Raw genomic sequence first — 21,896 nt, forward strand, 5'->3', positions numbered from 1 at the left:
ATTTCTCTTGATTTCACATGTGTAAGTTTGTCAAAGATTTTCCTACCCATAATACTGAATTCTTTACTTTACATATCAAAATCTGGATTTGGATTTTCCTTTATGAAATTGGAAAATCTCTGAATTTCACATATGAAAATCTCAGGACAGATTTCCCTCCATGAAATTTGATTTTTTTCATTTGATAAATAAATATATGATATTTATTTTTCTATATTACATGCATAAATTTTGAGCACAGGTTTTCAACCTGATATATAGAATTAAACAGGAAATACATATTTCAGAACAGGTAAGACCAGAATTCAATATATGGCACTTAGAGAATTCTATATATCATGTATTTAAATCAACATTCTAGTATCCATATATGAAATATAGAAACTTCATATTTCATGTTTGAATTTATTTTTTCAGGTTACCATATATAAAATGTAAAAAAATTCATATTATAATTCAGAAAATCTCCATTCTGATTTTCAATGTGAGTATATAGAGAAACAAAGGTTTCAACAGAAAATTATGCAATCCTTTTTTCTTTGTGAAATATACAAAGGTCCCTATTTCTTGTAGGCAAATCTACGCGTAGAGTTTCAAATGTCTAATATTGAGCATTCCATATTTCATTTGGGATTATCTGTGCCAAGTTCTCAAATATAAAGTAGAGAGAATACCATATTCTTGCACAAAAGTTTGTGTCCAGATTTTCACAAGTGTTTAGTAAAATATTTTGTGAGACATAGAATACACGTATGAAAGAAGATTTTGAATAGAATTAAGTACTTAAAAATTAAAACATAACAAATAGACCCAAAGGTAACCTGTGTCGATTATATCCAGGTTACTGACAGTGGTTCTGTTGCCACCACTTTTAAAGTAGATTTTCCTTTGGGCGGAAAAAAAAAAAAAAAAAAAAAAACTTTTAGTCTTTTAACATGCACATATACACTAATATATGTACAACACATTCAGCTTGATTTTACTGTTTTCTTAGTAAGTGTATTATATAGTTGGATGACAGTTGAATTTTTCAGTAAGATACTGACATTTAGATTTCTTATTTGACTTCCAAATTGACGTGAGATCCACCAAGACTTATATTATTTTGGTAAAAACATTAATATACATTGAACAGTTAATTTTATTGGAGTATAACTGATTAAGAATACTTTGCTAATTTCTACTCTAAACCACGATGCTTGCATATTGCATTCTGTGGGGTAGAAAAGACTCAGAAATGCCTTCGTGATGGAACAATAACCATATATCTAAACCTTCAGTTTTATACTTCTTCCCAATTTAGGTCACCACAGTGCATTAGGTAGAGTTCCCCGTGTTGCATATAGGCATCATAAGCACATGTGTGTCAGTTACGATCTCCCAATAGCTTCCACCACAAACAGTTTCCTCCCTGCATCCTTATATTTCTTCTCTATATCTGTGTCCCTATCACTGCTTCTCAAATAAGATCATCTCTATCAGTTTCTTAGAGCCCATATATGTGTTAATCTGTAATATTTGTTTTCCTTTTTACAATTTAGTTCTTTATGATTATACAGTAGAAATGAGAAATGGATTTAAGGGGCTGGATCTAATAGATAGACTGCAGGATGAAATATGAACGGAGGTTCGTAACGTTGTATAGGAGACAGGGATCAAGACCATCCCCATGGAAAAGAAATGAAAAAAAGCAAAATGGCTGTCTGAGGAAGCTTTACAAATAGCTGTGAAAAGAAGAGAAGTGAAAAGCAAAGGAGAAAAGGAAAGATATTCCCATTTGAATGCAGAGTTTCAAAGAATAGCAAGGAGAGATGAGAAAGCCTTCCTCAGACATCAATGTGAGGAAAACAACAGAATGGGAAAGACAAGCGATCTCTTCAAGAAAATTAGAGATACCAAGGGAACATTTCATGCAAGATGGGCGCAATAAAGGACAGAAATGGTATGGACCTAAGAGAAGCAGAAGATACTAAGAAGAGGTGGCAAGAATACACAGAAAAACTGCACAAAAAATATCTTCACAACCAAGATAATCACGATGGTGTGATCACTGACCTGGAGTCAGACATCCTGGAATGTGAAGTCAAGTGGGCCTTAGAAAGCATCACGACGAACAAAGCTAGTGGAAGTGATGGAATTCCAATTGAGCTATTTCTAATCCTGAAAGATGATGCTGTGAAAGTGCTGCACTCAACCTGTCACAAACTATGGACAACTTTGCAATGGATACAGGACTGGAAAAAGTCAATTTTCATTCCAATGCCAAAGAATGCTCAAACGAACACAAAATTACACTCATCTCCCATGCTAGTAATGAAATTCTTCAAGCCAGGCTTCAGCCATATGCCAACTGTGACCATTCAGATGTCAAAGTTAGTTTTAGAAAAGGCAGAGGAGGCATAGATCAAATTGCCAACGTCTGATGGATCATTGAAAAAGCAAGAGAGTTCCAGAAAAACGTCTATTTCTGCTTTATTGACTCTGCATAAGCCTTTGGCTATGTGGATCACTATAAACTGTGGAAAATTCTGAAAGAGGTGGGAATACCAGGCCACCTGACCTGCCTTTTGAGAAACCTATAGGCAGGTCAGGAAGCAACAGTTAGAACCGGACATGCAACAACAGACTAGTACCCAATAAGAAAAGGAGTACATCAAGGCTGTATATTCTCACCCTGATTATTTAACTTATATGCAGAGTGCATCATGAGAAACGCTGTCCATTAGAAGCCCAACCTGGTATCAAAATTTCTGGGAGAAATATCAATAACCTCAGGTATGCAGATGACACCAGCCTTATGGCAGAAATTGAAGAGGAACTCAAAAGCCTCTTGGTGAAAATGAAAGAGAGTGAAAATGTTGGCTTAAGGCTCAACATTCAGAAAACTAAGATCATGACACCTGGTCCCATCACTTCATAGCAAATAGATGGGGGAAAGGTGGAAACAGTGTCAGACTTTATTTTGGGGGGCTCCAAAATCATTGCAGATAGTGACTGTAGCCATGAAATTAAAAGACACTTACTCCTTGGAAGGAAATCCATCACCAACCTAGATAACACATTAAAAAAACCAGAGACATTACTTTGCCAACAAATGTCCATCTAGTCAAGACAATGGTTTTTCCAGTAGTCATGTATGCATGTGAGGGTTGGACTGTGAAGAAAGCTGAGCACAGAAGAACTGATACTTTTGAACTGTGGTGTTTGAGAAGACTCTTGAGAGTGCCTTGGACTGCCAGGATATCCAGCCTGTCCATCGTAAATGAGATCAGTCTGGGTATTCATTGGAAGGATTGATGTTGAAGCTGAAACTCCAATACTTTGACTACCTCATGCGAAGAGTTGAATCACTGGAAAAGACCCTGATTCTAGGAAGGTTGGAGGCAAGAAGAGAAGGGGATGCCAGATGATGAGATGGCTGGATGGCATCACCAACTCGATGGAGATGAATTTTCGTAAATTCCGGGAGTTGATGATGGACAGGGAGGCCTGGTGTGCTGTGGTTCTTGGGGTCGCAAAGAGTCAAACACGACTGAGCGACTGAACTGAACTGAACTGATATGACCTTTTCTGAATTCACAGACATCTCTGCAATTGACCTGATTTCTTTCCTCTTTAAGACTGGACTCTGTGGCAGAGGGTGAGGGTGAGGGTGGGATGTTTTGGGAGAATGGCATTGAAACATTTATATTATCATATGTGAAACGAATCACCATTCCAGGTTCGACACATGATACAGGATGCTCGGGACTGGTGCACGGGGATGATCCAGGGGGAGGATAAGGAGGGGGGCGGTTCATGAAGGGGTACACATGTACACCAGGGACGGATTCATGTCAATGTATGGCTAAACCAATATAATGTTGTAAAGTAATTAGCCTCCAGTAAAAATAAATAAATGAATAAAATAAAAAAATGAAATACTGAGTGATAGTCTAATATATCAGTTCAGTTTAGTTCGGTTCAGTTCAGTTCAGTTCAGTCGCTCAGTTGCGTCCAACACTTTGTGACCCCATGAATCACAGCACGCCAGACCTCCCTGTCCATCACCAACTCCCAGCGTTCACTCAAACTCATGTCCATCGAGTCGGCTATGCCATACAGCCATCTCATTCTCTGTCGTCCTCATCTCCTCCTACCCCCAATCCCTCCTTGTATCAGACTCTTTTCCAGTGAGTCAACTCGTCGCATGAGGTGGCCGAAGTATCGGAGTTTCAGCTTTAGCATCAGTCCTTCCAATGAACACCCAGGATTGATCTCCTTTAGAATGGACTGGTTGGATCTCCTTGCAGTCCAAGGGACTCTCAAGAGTCTTCTCCAGCACCACAGTTCAAACGCATCAATTCTTCGGTGATCATGTGCCAAATTGTCTTTATATATTTCTCGGTAGGTAGACACTTGTTTTTTCCAGGTGTTCGCTATTGTAATTATCACCATCATCAATTTGGGGATATGAATCTTTTGGAGTTTAGATTTTCTTCAGGTATATGACCAGTAGTGGGATTGTGGATCATAAGGTAGTTGCATTATTATTTTTTAGAGGACCCTCCATATTGCTCTCCATAGTGACTCCTTCAACGTATATACCAAGCAGGAGGAGAGAAAGATTCTCTTTTCTTCACACCCTCTCTAAGATTTATTTTTTTTGGTAGATTTTTAGATACTTGCCATTAGGGCAAATGAGAGTTGATATCTCATTGAAATTTTATTTTCTTGTCTCTAACAGTTAGTGATTTTGAGCATCTCCTCATACATATTGGCCATCTCTATATCTTCTTGAGAGAAATGTGTATTTCATCTTCTGTCCAATTTTTTTTCAATTGGGTTGTTCATTTTTCTGTTATTAGGAAACATGAACTGCTTGCATATTTTGGAATTTAACCTCTTGTGATTTCCTTCAATGGAAAACATTTTCTCCCATAATGTGAATCATTTTCTGTCTTATTTTTCGTTTTGCTGTGCAAGCCATTTAAGTTTTTTTTTAGGTTGCATTTGTTTGGTTGATTTTTGTTTTATTTTCATTAAAGTAGGAGGTAGTCAAAGATAAAAAAAGATATGTTGATTTAATTTATATCAAAGAGGGTACTTATACTTCCTTCTAATGTTATAGATTTAAACTGGCTGGGATTACATTAATGTTTTTCATCCATCTTGAGGTTATCTTTTTACATGGTGTTAAGTAGTGGCTCCAGTTATCCGCTAATGAATGGCATGGCAAACCACTCCAGTACACTTGCCCTGATTCCCTCATGAAAGTGTAAAAAGGCAAAAAAAAAAAAAAAAAAAGACACTGAAAGTTGAGTCCTCCAGTTCAGCATGTGTTCAGTATGCTACTAAGGAAGAGCAGAGGACAATTACTAACGGATGTAGAAAGCATGACGTGGTTTGACCAAAGCTGAAATGAAGCTCATTTATGGATTTGTCTCCTGAGGAGTGTAAACTGTTTTTGTTCTACTTTTGTGAAATGTGCTGTTAGTAATTGCATAGGAATTACATTGAACCTGTAAACTCCTTTTTGTAGTGTATGCATTCCTCAATATTGATTATTTCACTGCAAGAGAACAGTATATGTCTCCATTTCTTTGTGTTATTTTGATTCATTTAATTTCTGCCTTATTCTTTGCTGCACACCAGTATTATCCTTACCTAAGTAGACATATTCCCAGGAATTTCATTCCACTTGTTGCTGTGGGGAATGGGACTGCTACCTAAATTTAAATTTTTGTCCTTTTGCTGTTAGTGTATAAGAAGGTAAGAGATTTCTTTAGGTTAATTTTGTATCCAGTAACTTCCCTAAACTCACTCTTAAGTCTAGTCATTTTTAGGTGGCTTATCTTTCACCGTAATCTATCATCTCAAACAGGATCTTCAGGACAAGGTAATAACATTGTGAATGAATGACAATTTGCAGAAATGAACCTTGAGCCCTGTTCTGTGGTTTCTCAGTGCCTCATAATGACTGAAAGTAGTCCCCAAAAGGGGTGCCTTCTCAGGGGTTTATACTAAACAGCCAATACCGAGAGACACACAACATCCCTGTGAAGGGAGTGGCTAGAAATTGGTGAAGTGTGTGGATTGAACTTTCCTTTCTAGGTCACCTTTTCGTGATCTCTTTGACCATTTCATAATCGCATCAGGATGTATAACTACTAACCTAATCTGTCAGATTATCCACTTTCAAAGGACTTGAGAGCCATGCTGTTGCTGTGTACTTTTACTTAGACCCCCTGTATGTAAACACCTAGCCCAGGGGCCACAAGTTATAGAAACCCGTTTGGAAAGGATTTGGAACTCTAGCTTCATCACCAACCCACTTTGCTGCCTGCCTCAGGGGCTAGCGACCTGGAAATGAGGCTTTGTCATCACTGTGCCTCTTATTGATAGATCTATGTGAATTGGAAGAGCAATGGACTTCTTCCTTTGGTAGTGCTAGCTTTTAACAAACCAGACAAAGCTACTCAGTGGCTTCAGTTTCTATTATATAGATAGTTGTTTTGTAGAGTCTGTGGAAATGAACTGAAAGTGTTGGCCCTAGTAACTGGAGGAGAAAATTCACTTTTTCCTTGCTGGCCAACCCTCTACCACCTCTTTTGATTTCAAACATACTAGCGTGGTGAAACTCAGATGGGACATCTTGGTTCTTGACCATTCCTTTATGACTCACTGCTTCTATTGTGGTCACGACTACTCAGGAATGTGCACAGGTACACATTAGATGGATGCCTCCCCTAGTAGTCCTAGTTTGAGAAACATTCTGAGAAAGCTACTCTGTTACACTCTGGGACTTTATGTGTAACAGATATCTGAATAAAGTGCAAATCAGACAAAGATCTTGGTGATAAGTAACTAGAAAACAGTCTGGGATGCCATCAGGTCTACCCCTGGTGTATCTCCACCCTGCCTCAGTGGTATAACCAGGAGGGACCAGTAACACGCCTTTGTTGGTAAGGAACAGACTAAGTCCGACCAGGGAAGGAAAGCTTTGGTGGAAAGTCTGTCTCCACCCACTTCTAGAGTACGGACGGACACCTCCTGGTGAAAAAAGCCATGACCGTGGATGCTCCTTTTTTCTCTTTTACAGATGGGAGATTGACGTTCTGGAGTCACTGCTTTAAAATGTGTTAAAACAGCAGAGGGAGGAAGATGGCAGAGGAATAGGATGGGGAGACCACTTTCTCCCCTTCTTTTTTTTTTTTTTTTAAGCCTACCTTCCCCGGACAGATCTCCACCCCTACCTCTTTTGTCTCTCTTTTTATATTTTATTTTACTTCCTACCTCCTTTTGAAGAAAATGAGCTGCTTTTCTGGGTGCCTGATGTCTCTGTGAGCATTCAGAAGTTGTTTTGTGGAATTTACTCAGCGTTCAAATGTTCTTTTGATGAAAAAGAGAGAGAAGTTTCCATACACCAGGAAACACTCACTGGAAAGTCTGCGGCAAGCCTTGGAACCTCAGAGGGCAACATAACCGGGAGGAAAAATAAATAAATAATTAAAACCCAGAGATTATGTTTCCAATGATTACTCCCAGTGGAGAAGCAGCGCAGACGTCCACATCCCCACTAGAAAACAGGGGCTGGGCAGGGTGGCACAGGCTGCATTGCTTAGAGTAAAGATAGGGCCTGAATACCCGAAGGGCAATCTCAGGGAACTAACTTGAAATACCAAAGCAGACTGTGGGATACCTACCCTGTGAAAAGGCGAAAAGCCCTAACTTAAGACACTGCTAGACATGCTCACTGAACAAAGGACTGAGCAGAGCTAGCCAGCTGTGGATGGTCTATCCCTGCCAAGACAGGCAGGGTAGGGCAGCCAGAGCCAGAAGTGGACAATTGCGCCCTCAGAGAGGCATCTGATACCAAACTGCAGGCAGGCTTCATTGCTAATGAAGACTTCCAGGGATTCAGGCCAGTCGACATCCACCTGAGAAGGTACGCTGGTTTTACACTCAGAAAACACAGGGGCAGGACTGGGGAGGAGATAAGTCACAGTGACCATGCTCGCCAAATATCTGGTCACCTGAGCTGCTCAGAGAAGGGCACAAAACGCAGGCCCAACCAAGTCTGAGCCTTTGAGAAGTGCCCGAGTACCTGACCCTGAGGGGCTTAGACCTGGGAAATGTATACAACCCAGGGAAGTCTTCAGACTCTTCCTGGCAGAGCAACCTAGAGCCTAAGCAGTATAAACAGGGAAAGCACATACACTGTGAGCGGGGACAAACACAGTGTGGCTGAGACACTGCAAGCACTCCCCACAGACGTCAGTGACATTTGTTTGCAGTGTTCCTCCCTCCCCACAGCATGACTGAACAAGTGAGCCAAAAAGGTGTCCACCACCGCCCCCTTCTGTCATGTCGGAAATTAGACATTGAAGAGACCAGCAAACTGAAGAAGCTAAAACAGAGGGAACTGCCTTGGAAGTGACAGATGGAGAAGTCTTGAGGCTACTGCAAGAATAAGACTGGAAACTAGAGGCAGGAGGCTTAAGTCCAAATCCTGAAAACAGCAGAGAACTCCTGACTTCAGGGAATATTAATCCATAGGAGCTCATCGAACGCCTCCATACCTACACTGAAACCAAGCACTACCCATGGGTCAACAAGTTCCAGAGCAAGAGATATCAAAAACATTCTCCAGCAACACAGGAAAAGAGTCCTGAGTTTAATATACAGGTTGCTCAAAGTGACTCCAAACCCATCGACATGTAATAAATCATTACTGGACACTTCATTGCACTCCAGAGAGAAGAAATACAACTTCACCCACCAGAACACCAACATAAGCGTTGCAAACCAGGGAACCTTGACAAGCCACCTGTCCAAAGCCACCCACAGTGAGGAAACTCCACAATAATGACAACTCCACAAACTGCCAGAAGACGGAAAGACTACCCCAAACACAGCAATATAAGCACCATGAAGAGGCAGAGAAATGCCCAGTAAGTAAAGGATCAGGATAAATGCTCACCAACCCAAATAAAAGAGGAAGAGATAGGGAATCTATCTGATAAAGAATTCCCAATAATGATAGTGAAAATGATCCAAAATCTTGAAAACAAATTGGAGTTACAGATAAAAAACCTGGAGACAAGAATAGAGAAGATGGAAGAAAGGTTCAACAAGGATCTAGAAGAAATAAAAAGAGTCAATATACAATGAATAATGCGATAGATGAGATAGAAAAAAAAAAAAAAAACTCTGGAGGGAACCAAAATAGAATAACGAAAGCAGAAGATAGGAAAAGTGAGATAGAAGATAGAGTAGTAGAAAGAAATGAAACAGAGGAATAAAGAAAAGCGAATTAAAAGAAATGAGGACAATCTCAGAAACCTCTGGGACAATGTTAAACGCCCGAACATTCGAATCATATGACTCTCAGAAGAAGAAGACAAAAAGAAAGACCATGAGGAGATACTTGAGGAGATAATAGTTAAAAACTTCCCTAAAAAGGGGAAGGAAATAATCACCCAATTTCAAGAAACCCAGAGAGTACCAAACAGGATAAACGCAAGGCGAAAAATGCCAAGGCATATATTAATCCAATTAGCAAAGATCAATGCAAAGAACAAATATTAAAAGCAGCAAGGGAACAACAACAAATAACACTCAAGGGAATTTCCATAAGGATAACAGCTGATCTTTCCATAGAAACTCTTCAGGCCAGGAGGGAATGGCAGGACATACTTGAAGTGTTGAAAGAAAATAACCTATAGCCCAGATGACCGAACCCAGCAAGGATCTCACTCAAATATGAAGGAGAAATCAAAAGCTTTACAGACAAGCAAACCTGAGATAATTCAACATCACCACATCAACTCTCAAGCTAAAGGAACTTCTCTAGATACGAAACACAGAAAGGGTGTATAAACTCGAACCCAAAACAATAAAGTAAATGTCAATGGAATCATACTTATCAATAATTACCTTAAATGTAAATGCGCTAAATACCACAACCAAAAGACAAATCCTGGCTGAATGGATACAAAAACAAGACCCCTATATATGTTGTCTATAAGGGACCCACCTCGAAACGAGGGACACATACCGACTGAAAATGGAGTGTTGGAAAAAGATACTTTACGCAAATAGAGACAAAAAGAAAGAAGGAGTAGCAATATTCATATCAGATAAAACAGACTTTAAAACACAGGCTGGGAAAAGAGACAAAGAAGGCACTACATGATGAGCAAAGGATCAATCCAAGAAGAAGATATAATAATTATAACTAAATATGCACCCAACATAGGAGCACCGCAATACGTAAGGCAAATACTAACAAATATGAAAGGGGAAGTTAACAAAAACAGAATAATAGTGGGAGACTTGAACACCCCACTCACACCTATGGATAGATCAACTAATAGAAAATTAACAAGGAAACACAAACGTTAAATGATACAGTAGGCCAGTTAGACCTAGTTGATATCTATAGGATATTTCACACCAAAACAATGAATTTCACCCATTTCTCAAGTGCACATGGAACCTTACCAGGGTAAATTAAAAATAATAATAATAATAATAATTCCCAGCATCTTTTCTGACCACAATGCAGAAAGATTAGATCTGAATTACAGGAGAAAACTATTAAAAATTCCAACAAATGGAGGCTGAACAACACGGTGCTGAATAGCCAACAAATCATAGAAGAAATGAAAAATGAAATCAAAATATGCATCAAAAGGAATAAAAATGAAAACACAAAAACCCCAAACCTGTGGGACACTGTAAAGGCAGTGCTAAGGAGAAGTTTCATAGCGATACAGGCATACCGCAAGAAACAAGAGAAATGTGAGCTGTATAACCTAACTCTACACCTAAAGCAACTATTAAAAGAAGAAATAAAGAAACCCAGGGTTCATAGAAGGAAATAAATCTTTAAAATTAGACCAAAAGTAAATACAAAAGAAACAAGAGACCATAGCAAAAATCAACAAAGCCAAAAACTAATTCTTTGAGAGGGTAAATAAAATTAATAAATCACTAGCCAGACTCATCATGAAGTAAAGGGAGAGACACCAAATCAATAAAATTAGAAATGAAAACGGAGAGATCATAACAGACAACGCAGAAAGACAAAGGATCACAAGAGACTACTACCAGCAATTATATGCCAATAAAATGGACAACCTGGCAGAAATGGATAAATTTTTAGAAAAGTACAACTTTCCAAAACTGAACCAGGAAGAAATAGAAAATCTTAACAGACCCATCACAGGCACGGAAATTGAAACAGGAATCAGAAATCTTCCAGCAAACAAAAGCCCAGATCCAGACGGCTTCACAGCTGAATTCTCCAAATTTTAGAGAAGAGCTAACAACTATCCGACTCAAACTCTTCCAGAAAATTGCAGAAGGTAAATTTTCAACTCATTCTGTGAGGCCAACATCACCCTAATAACAAAACCTGACAAAGATGCCACAAAAACAGAAAACTACAGGCCAATATCACTGATGAACATAGATGCAAAAATCCTAAATATATTTCTAGCAATCAGAATCAAAAAACACATTAAAGAGAGCATACATCATGAGCAACTGGGCTTAATCCCAGGGATGCAAGGATTCTTCAATATCCAACAATCAATCAATATAATACATCACATTAACAAAATGAAAAATAAAATCTATATGATTATCTCAAGAGATGCAGAGAAAGCCTTTGGGAAAATTCAATCAATTTATGATAAAAACCCTCCAGAAGGTGGGAATAGAAGGAACATACTTCAACATAATAAAAGCTATATATGACAAACATAGCAAACATTATCCTCAATAATGAATAATTGAAAGCATTTCCCCTAAAGTCAGGAATAAGACATGGGTGCCCACTATCACCACTAATATTCACCATCGTTTTGTAAGTTTTGACCACAGCAATCAGAGCCGAATAAGGTATAAAACGAATCCAAATTGGAAAGAGAGAAGTAAAACTCTCATTGCTTGCAGATGACGTCATCCTCTATACAGAAAACCCTAAAGATTCTACCAGAAAATTATTAGAGCTAATCAATGAATAGAGTAAAGTTGCAGGATATAAAATCAATACACAGAAATCCCTTGCATTCCTATACATCAATAAAGGAAAAATAGAGAAATTAAGGGAACAATTCCATTCACTGTTGCAAATAAAAGAATAAAATACTTAGGAATATACCTACCTAAAGAAACAAAAGACCTATATATAGAAGACTTTAAAACACTGGTGAAAGGAATCAAATAGAACACTGATAGATGGAGAAATATATCGTGTTCATGGACTGGAAGAATAAATATTGTGAAAATGAGTATAATACCCAAAATTATTTATAGATTCAATGCAATCCCTATCAAGCTACCGATGGTATTTTCACAGAGCTAGTGCAAATAATTTCACAATTTGAATGGAAATACAAAAATCCTCAAACAGTTAAAGCAATCTTGAGAAAGAAGAATGGAACTTGGGGAATCAACCTGCCAGACTTCAGGGTCTACTACAAAGCCACAGTCATCAAGACAGTATGGTACTGACATATCTCATGAATAGCAAACTACAAAGTAAGAAGTCCTCAATTTCACTGTGTCACTTTGCTCAAAGCCAAAGAAATATCTCAAACCACTATTTTTGTCCATAAATTCCAGATGACAAAGAATTGAAGAGAATACTGTAAATCAACTATATTTCAATAAAAAATAAAATTGGTGATGTATACCAAGCATGTCTGATTTGTTGATATCCTGTTTTATAGTGACTAGTGAAAATTTAGCTACTGACAGATTAGTACGAATAAAATATTTTTCTCTCTCTCTCAAAAAAAAAGAAATATAGATCAATAAAACAAACTAGAAAGCTCAGAGATAAAGCCCTGCATCAATGGACACCTTATTTTTGACAAAAAAGGCAAGAATATTCAATGGAGAAGACAATCCCTCTAACAAGTGGTGCTGGGAAAACTGGTCAACCCCTTGTAAAAGAATGGAACTAGCACACTCCCTCCTACCATACAAAAAAATAAACTCAAAATGGATTAAAGATCTAAATGTAAGACCAGAAACTATAAAACTCCTAGAGGAGAACGTAGGCAAATCACTCTCCGACATAAATCACAGCAGGATCCTCAATGACTGACCTCCCAGAATAATGGAAATAAAAGCAAAAATAAACAAATGGGACCTAATTAAAAATAAAAGTTTCTGCACAGCAGAAGTTCACAGACAGCCTTCAGAATAGGAGGAAATTATAGCAAATGAAGCAAGTGACAATTAATCTCAAAAATATGCAAGCAGCTCCTGCAGCTCAATTCCAGAAAAATAAATAACCTAATCAAAAAATTGGCCAAAGGACTACACAAACATTTCTCCAAAAAAAAAAAAGAAAGAAAAATACAGATGGCTAACAAACACATGAGAATATGCTCAACATCACTCTTAATCAAAGAAATGTAAATCAAATCAACAATGAGGTACCATTTCACACCAGTTAGAATGGTTGCTATCCAGAAGTCTACAAGCATTAAATGCTGGAGAAGGTTTGGACAAAAGGGAACTCTCTTACACTGTTTGTGGGAATGCAAACTAGCACAGCCACTGTGGAGAACAGTGTGGAGATTCTTTAAAAACCGGGAAATAGAACTGCCATACCACCCAGCAATCCCAGGGCTCTGCATACAGACCAAGGAAACCAGAATTGAGAGAGACACATGTAACACAATGTTCATCGCAGAACTGTTTATAATAGCCAAGACATGGAAGCAACATAGATGTCCAACAGCAGATGGATGGATAAGGAAGCTGTGGTCCACAATGGAGCATTACTCAACCATTAAAAATAATACATGTGAATCAGTTGTAATGAGGTGGAAGAAACTGGAGTCTATTATACAGAGTAAAGTAAGCCAGAAAGAAAAACACCAATACAGTGTACTAACACATATATATGGAATTTAGAACGATGGTAACAATAACCCGATATGCAAGACAGAAAAAAAAAAAAAAGACACGTTAGTATAGAACAGTGTTTTGGACTCTGTGGGAGACGGAGAGGGTGGCATGATTTGGGAGAATGGCACTGAATCATGTACATTGTCATATGTGAAACAAATCGCCAGTCCAGGTTTGATGCATGATCCAGGCTGCTTGGGCCTGGTGCACTGGGATGACCCAGAGGAATGGTATGGGGAGGGAGGTGGGAGCGGGGTTCAAAATAAGGAACACATGAACACCCGGGGTGGATTCATGTTAATCTATGGCAAAACCAAAGCAATACTGTAATTAGCCTCTAATTAAAATAAAGTAAATACATAAAATGTATTAAAAAAAAAAGGCTACGGCAGGTTAGAACCCCATGCCTGATCTTCTTTGGTGAAACTGAATTGACAAGGTATTGTTTGGAAGATGGGGAGCTAAAAAGCACTTTATCAGTGTTTTATAGTTTTCTATATATAGTTGTTTTGTTTCTTTCAGTTCAGTTCAGTTCAGTCGCTCAGTCATGTCCAACTCTTTGCAATCCCATGAATCACAGCACACCAGGCCTCCCTGTCCATTACCAACTCCCAGAGTTCACTCAAACTCATGTCCATCGAGTCGTTGATGCCATCCAGCCATCTCATTCTCTGTCGTTCCCTTCTCCACCCGCCCCGAATCCTTCCCAGAAGCAGAATCTTTCCCAATAAGTCAGCTCGTCGCATGAGGTGGCCAAAGTACTGCAGTTTCAGCTTTAGCATCAGTCCTTCCAATGAACACCAGGATTGATCTCCTTTAGAATAGACACCTTGGATGTCCTTGCAGTCCAAGGGACTCTCAAGAGTCTTCTCCAGCACCACAGTTCAAAAGCATTAATTCTTCAGCGATCAGCTTTCTTTATAGTCCAACTCTCACATCCATACATGACCACTGGAAAAACCATAGCCTTGATTAGACGGACCTTGGTTGGCAAAGTAAAGTCTCTGCTTTTTAATATGCTATCTAGGTTGGTCATAACTTTCCTTCCAAGGAGTAAGTGTCTTTTAATTTCCTGGCTGCAGTCAGCATTCGCAGTGATTTTGGAGCCCGGAAAAATAAAGTCTGACACTGTTGCCACTGTTTTTCCATCTACTTCCCATGAAGTGATGGGAATTTGTTTCATTAGGTTGGTATATTCCCAAGTTGATTTTTTTTCCTTTTTGTCGCAATGGTGAATGGAATTGTTTCCTTAATTTTTCTTTGTGTTTTCTCATTATTAGTGTATAGGAATGAAAGGGATTACTGTATGTTAATTTGATATCCTACAATTTTACTATATTCATTGATTAAAAATTGTAATTTTCTGGGAAAGTCTTTAGGGTATTCTATAGAAAGGTTCATGTCATCTGCAAAGAGTGAGTGTTTTACTTCTTATTTCCCAATCTGCATTCCTTGTATTTCTTTTTCTGCTCTGATTGTTGTGGCCAAATGTTTAAAAACAAACTATGGTGAATAGTAGTGGTGAGGAACCTTTGCCTTGTTCCTGACTTCAGGAAAAAGCATTCAATTTTTCACCATTGATATTTACTGTGGGATTGTCATATATAACTTTTATTATGTTGAGGTATGTTCCTTCTATCCCTGCTTTCTGGAGGGTTTTTATCATAAATGGATGTTGAATTTTGCCAAAGACTTTGTCTGCATCTATGGAGATAATCATATGGATTTTATCTTTCAATGAGTTCATGTGCTGTGTTACATTGACTGATTTGCAAATATTAAAGAATCCTTGCATTCCTGGAATAAATCCCACTTGGTTATAATGTATGAACTTTTTAATATGTTGTTGGATTCTGATTGGTAGAATTTTGTTAAGGATAGATGCATCAGTGTTCATAAGTTATATTGGCCTGTAGTTTTCTTTTTTTGTGTGGCATCTTAGTCTGGTGTTGGAGAAGGAAATGGTTAAGCCACTCTGGTACTCTTGCTTGGACATTCCCATGGATGGAGGAGTCTGGTGGTCTACAGTCAATGGGATTGTAAAGAGTCGGATACGACTAAGTGACTTCACTATTCATTTTGCCTGGTTTTGTAATTAGGATGATTGTGGCCTTATAGAATGAGTTTGGAAATTTACCTTCCTCTTCAATTTTCTGGAAGAGTGTGAATAAGATAGGTGTTAGCTCTTATCTACATTTTTGGGAGAATTCATCTGTGGTTCCGTCTGTCCTTGGCTTTTGTTTGCTGGAAGATTTTTGATTACAGTTTCAATTTCCTTGCTTGTGGTGGATCTATTAAGATTTTCTATTTATTCCTGGTTCATGTTTGGAAAGTTAGACTTTTCTAAGAATTTATCCATTTTTCTTATAAGTTGTCCGTTTTATTGGTATATAGTTGCTGATAGTCTCTTATGATCCTTTGTATTTCTGTGTTGTCTTTTGTGATTTCTCCATTTTCGTTTCTAATTTTGTTGATTTCATTCTTCCCCTTTGTTTCTTGATGAGCTTGGCTAATGGTTTATCAGTTTTATTTATCTTCTCAAAGAACCATCTTTTCCTTCTTTTTCATTTCTATGTTCTCTTTTCTTTCTTTTGTATTTATTTCTGCCCTAACTTTTAAGGTTTCTTTCTGTCTATTAACCCTGGGGTTGTTCATTTATTCCTTTTCTAGTTGTTTTAGGTGTGGAGTTAGGTTATTCATTTGACTTTTCTCTTGTTTCTTGAGGTAAGCCTGTAGTGTTACGAACCTTCCCTTAGCACAGCTTTTACAGTGTCCGATAGGTTTTGAGTTGTTGTGCTTTCATTTTTCATTCCTTTCTATGCATATTTTTCTGTTTTTATTTCCTCCGTGATTTTTGGTTATTCTAAAACCTCCATATGTTGGCATTTTTAATAGCTTTTCCCCCCTGTAATTGAGATCTAATCTTACTGCATTGAGGTCAGAAACGATGATTGGAATGGTTTTAATTGTTTTTGAATTTACCAAGGCTAGATTTATGGCCCAGGATATGATCTATCCTGGAGAAGATTCCATGTGCACTTGAGAGAAAGGTGAAATTGATTGTTTTGCAGTGAAATGTCCTATAGATATCAACTAGGTCTAACTGGTCCATTGTGTCATTTAAAGTTTGTGCTTCCTTGCTAATTTCTGTTTAGTTGTTCTATTGTGTTATTCTTAATTTCCCCTTTCATACTTGTTAGCATTTGCCTTACATTATTGCAGTGCCCTATGTTGGGTCCATATATATTTATCATTTTTATATCTTCTTCTTGAGGTGATACTTTGATCATCATGTAGTGTCCTTCTTTGTCTTTGTTCACAGCCTTTATTTTAAAGTCTATTTCATCTGATATGAGTATAGCTACTGTTGCTTTTTTATATTTTTGGTCTCCATTTTCGTGTAATATGTTTTTCCAGCCCTTCACTTTCGATTACTTTTTTGTTTCCCTTGTTTTGAAGTGGGTCTCTTATAGAGAGCATATAACATGGTATTGCTTTTGTTTCCATTCCTCTAGTCATTGTCTTTTGTTTGGGAAATTCAACCCATTTACATTTAAGGTAATTATTGAAATTAGTATCCCATTGTCATTTGCTTTGTTGTTTGGGGTTTGAGTCTATATACTCTTTCTGTGTTTCCTGTCTAAGGAAGATCCTCTAGTATTGAAGAGTTTGTTTGGTGGTGCTGAATTCTCTTAGCTTTTACTTGTCCGTAATGCTTTTGATTTCTCCTTCATATTTGAATGTGATCCTACCTGGGTACAGTAATCTGGGTTGTAGGTTTTCTCTTCCATCACTTTAAATATGTCTTGTCATTCCCTTCTGACCCGAAGAGTTTCTACTGAAAGATCAGTTGTTATTCTTATGGGAATCCCCTCATGTGTTTCCCCCCCCCCCGTGGAGCTTTTAATATCTGTTCTTTTTGTTTGATAGTTGTTAATTTACTGATTCTTGGAGCTTGTGTCTGTGCTCTTATGGGTGGAACTGTGTTTTTTCTCTCTGGATTGCAATGAAGTGTTCAGTAGTGAGATTTGAGATGTCTATAGGATTGGTGTGACTTTGGGAAGCCTGTATATTGAAGCTCAGCACTATGTTCCTGTGTTGCTGGAGAATTTGTGTGGTATGTCTTAGTCTGGAACATTTTTACTCTTGGGTGATCGTTGCATTCAGTGTAGGTATGGAGGCATTTGGATGATCTCTAACCAGTTAATATTCCCTGAAGTCAGGAGTTCTCTGGTGTTCTCAGGTTTTGGGCTTAAACCTCCTTCTTTTGGTTTAGAGTTTTATTTTCACAGTAACCTCCTGACTTCTACATCCACACAGCACCAATTATAAAATTTCTAGGTTAATGATGAAAAGACTCTCCACAGTGAGGGACACCCAGAGAGGTTTGCAGAATTACATGGAGAAGAGAAGAAGGAGGAGGGAGATAGAGGTGACCAGAAGGTGGAGAGGGGGAATCACAAGGGGAGAGAGCAATCGAGCCAGTAAACGATTCCCTATGTGTTCGCCACAGTCTGCAACCCTCAGAGAAGCTCATAGAGTTATATGGAGAAGAGAAGAAGGAGGAAGGAAATAGAGGTGAAATGGTGGAAAAAAAGGGCAATCAAAAGAAGAATGATAAATCAAGGTAGTACTATCTTTGCCACAGCCCAAAACACACAGAGAAATTTGCAGAGTTGGGAGCAGAAGATAAGGTGGAGGGAGGAAATAGAGGCGACCTAGTGGAGAAAGAGGATAATTAAAAGGGGGAGAGAGTAATCAAGCCAGTAATCTCACTCCTAGATAAAAATGAGTACTTAAGTTTAGATTTGTAAAGGTAAAATATTGATAACAACTACCAAAAAGCAAAGATTAAAAATCTAAAGTAGAAGTTGGACTTGCAAAACTACAATATTTAAAAACAAAACTAAAGAAAAAACGTATAATTTGCGGGATTTTGTTTTTGTTTAATATTGTAGTTTTGATGGTCTAACCTCTACTTTTTTGGCAGGGGTAAGGTAATAATATGTTATAAAAATGAAAATTAAAGGCAGTATAGAAGACATAAAAAATAAAAATTAAAAAAAAAATGATAGTAGTAACAATGTATCTAGGAATTTCTCTGGAGTTGTTGCAGACAGTGTGGGTTCCGTTCAGTTTCAGATAGTTCCTTGTTCCAGCTTAGATCTTGTTCTCAAGATCTAAAGGCCCCTCCAGTGTAGTTGGTGTTATCTACAGCATTTATTCTGTTTCACCTGTCACTTCCAAAGTGGTTCCTTCTGTTTGTTTGGTTTCTTCTGTTCGCTGCTCTCTTCAGTGTCTAATTTCCACCCTAACATAAGAGAGAGAAGTTGTCTCTTATTCAAGCTCACTTTTTCAATCGTGCTGTGAGGAGGGAGGAACACTGAAAACAAATATCACTGGGGTGTGTGGGGAGTGCTAGCAGTGTCTTGGACACCATGGGTTTGCTCTTGCTTTTGGTTGTGTGCTTTCCCAGTCTACACTGCTCAGGCTCCAGATTACTCTGCAGGGAGCAGACCCTGAATTGCATGCACTTTTGTGATCTAGGCCACTCAGGTCCAGCTTCTCAGGTACTCCCCAAAGATGCAGACTCAGTTTGGCTTTTCTTGTACCCTTCCCAGTTCTGAACAGCTCAGACAACCAGGCTCACTCCCTGGCAGTGAGATCGCCTTATCTCTTCCCCGGTCCCAGCCGCTTGGTTTACTGGGTGACAGTGTGCACCATCTCTGCTGTGTCTCTACTGGGGAACTGATCTCTCGCTGTGGCACTCCTGGTGGATGTCAACTGTCTAGAATTCCAGGAAGTCTTGGTTAGCAACTGGAAGCCTGTTCACAGTTTGATAGGGAATGCCGTCTCTGGGACTGAGTTTGCCCCTTTCTTGCTCTGGCTATCACCCTCCTGCCCCCTCCTCCTGCGGTGGATGGGCTGGTCCACATCCGGCACATTCTCCTCTGGTATTTGTTCAGTCCTTTGTTCTGTGAGTGGGCCCGGCATGATCTCAGGTAAGGGCTTTTCTGGGATAGTTCTCTCTCCCTTTCTCTTCGCACCCCCTCAGATTGCCCTCAGGACATTTGAGACTGGTCCTTATCCTAAGCAATGCAGCCCACTCCTCCCTATTCAGGCCCTTCTTCCTGGTGATGGATGCAAGTGTCTGGGGTAGGCACATAACCTGTGGGTTTTATGTATGTATATATGTCTGTATGTATTTTTTTCCTACGTGCATTGACCTCTGAGATTCCAAAACTCCCTACAGACACGCTGGAGAGAGGGTTTCCTGGTGTTTGGAAACTTTTTCCTCTTTAAGATTCCCTTGCCAGGACGGTTCTCCATCACTAACACTCCTTTTATTTTATAGTCTGCCCTACCTCATTTTGAAGAAAATTGGCAGCATGTCTGGGTGTGTGATGTCCTCAAGCCAGAGTTCAGAGATTATTTTTTGGACTTTGTTCAGCGTTCAAATTGTTCTTTTACTGGATTTTTGGGGGAGAAATTGGTCTCCCAGTCCTATTCCTCTGCCATCTTAGGATGACACCCCAGCCCCACCCACTGATTTTAAATTATGCCAAGTTGGTTGATGTAGAATAGGGAGAGAAGGAAATTCTGGTACGTTCCTAAATAGACTACGGGAGGCTCCCCATAATTTTACTGACATTCACCTTAATATTACAGTGGGAGAAATAATTCTAAAAATATATTTCTCACTCATCTGACATCAGATGTCTGCCATTAGTTATGCAAACAGGTATTTGGGCCAAATTAGAAAAACTGTTGCAGATATTTCAGATGGCATATTATAGTAGAGAATATGAGGAGGAAAATAGAGGGCGGGGGAATCCAGCAAAAGCCTGAAGTTCCAACAATGTCTGTTAGAACGGCTCTGAAACAACCTGAGAAAAATAACCAGAGGGACAGAGGGGGAAAAGGGATGGGCTTGCTATTACTGAGGAAAGGAGGGATATTTCAAGAAGTTTTCCCCTCAGGCATCCAAGGCACCTCTGGCTCCCTGTCTTGTCTGCAAAGAACCACACTAGAGAAGAGACTTACCTCTGAGATATAGATAGACCCCAGTCATCAGACTCTCAAGAGAATTGATACCACACACATGCCCGCATCTTAATAACATCTGAGGAACACCAGGTATTAAGCACTCTGTGGGGGCTAATCAGTTGATACTTTTTGGAAAACAGGGCAAGTTTCTCTGTGCTCACTGAAGCCTCTGGTCCACTTTCCTCGTATCCACTATTATACTAAAGCTATCAGGATGAGTCAAACGCTATTATGTTCTGTTCAGTTCAGTAGAGTAGCGCAATCATGTCCGAATATTTGTGATCCCATGAATCACAGCATGCCAGGCCTCCCTGTCCATCACCAGCACCTGGAGTTCACTCAAACTGATGTCCCTCAAGTCAGTGATGCCATCCAGCCATCTCATTCTCTGTCGTCCCCTTCTGCTCCTGCCTCCAATCCCTCCCAGCATCAGAGTCTTTTCCAGTGAGCCACCTCTTCACATCAGGTGGTCAAAGGTCCGGAGTTTCAACTTTAGCACCAGTCCTTCCAAGGAACACCCAGGACTGATCTCCTTTAGAATGCACTGGTTGGATCACCTTGCAGTCCAAGGGACTCTCAAGAATCTTCTCCAACACCACAGTCCAAAAGCATCAATTATTTGGCAATCTGCTTTCTTCACAGTCCAACTCTCACATCCATAATGACCACTGGAAAAGCCATAGCCTTGACTAGATGGAACTTGGTTGGCAAAGGAATGTCTGATTTTTTATTATGCTATCTAGGTTGGTCATAACTTTCATCCCAAGGAGTAACTGTCTTTTAATTTCATGGCTGCAACCAGCATGCACAGTGATTTTGGAGCCCCCCAAAATTAAGTCTGACACTGTTTCCACTGTTTACCCATCTATTTCCCACGAAGTGATGGGACCAGATGTTATGATCTTAGTTTTCTGAATGTTGAGCTTCAATCCCAC

The sequence above is a fragment of the Moschus berezovskii genome, chromosome Y (assembly GCF_049115385.1).
Source record: "Moschus berezovskii isolate FMDL1 chromosome Y, NW_MosBer_1.0, whole genome shotgun sequence".
NCBI lineage: Eukaryota > Metazoa > Chordata > Mammalia > Artiodactyla > Moschidae > Moschus > Moschus berezovskii.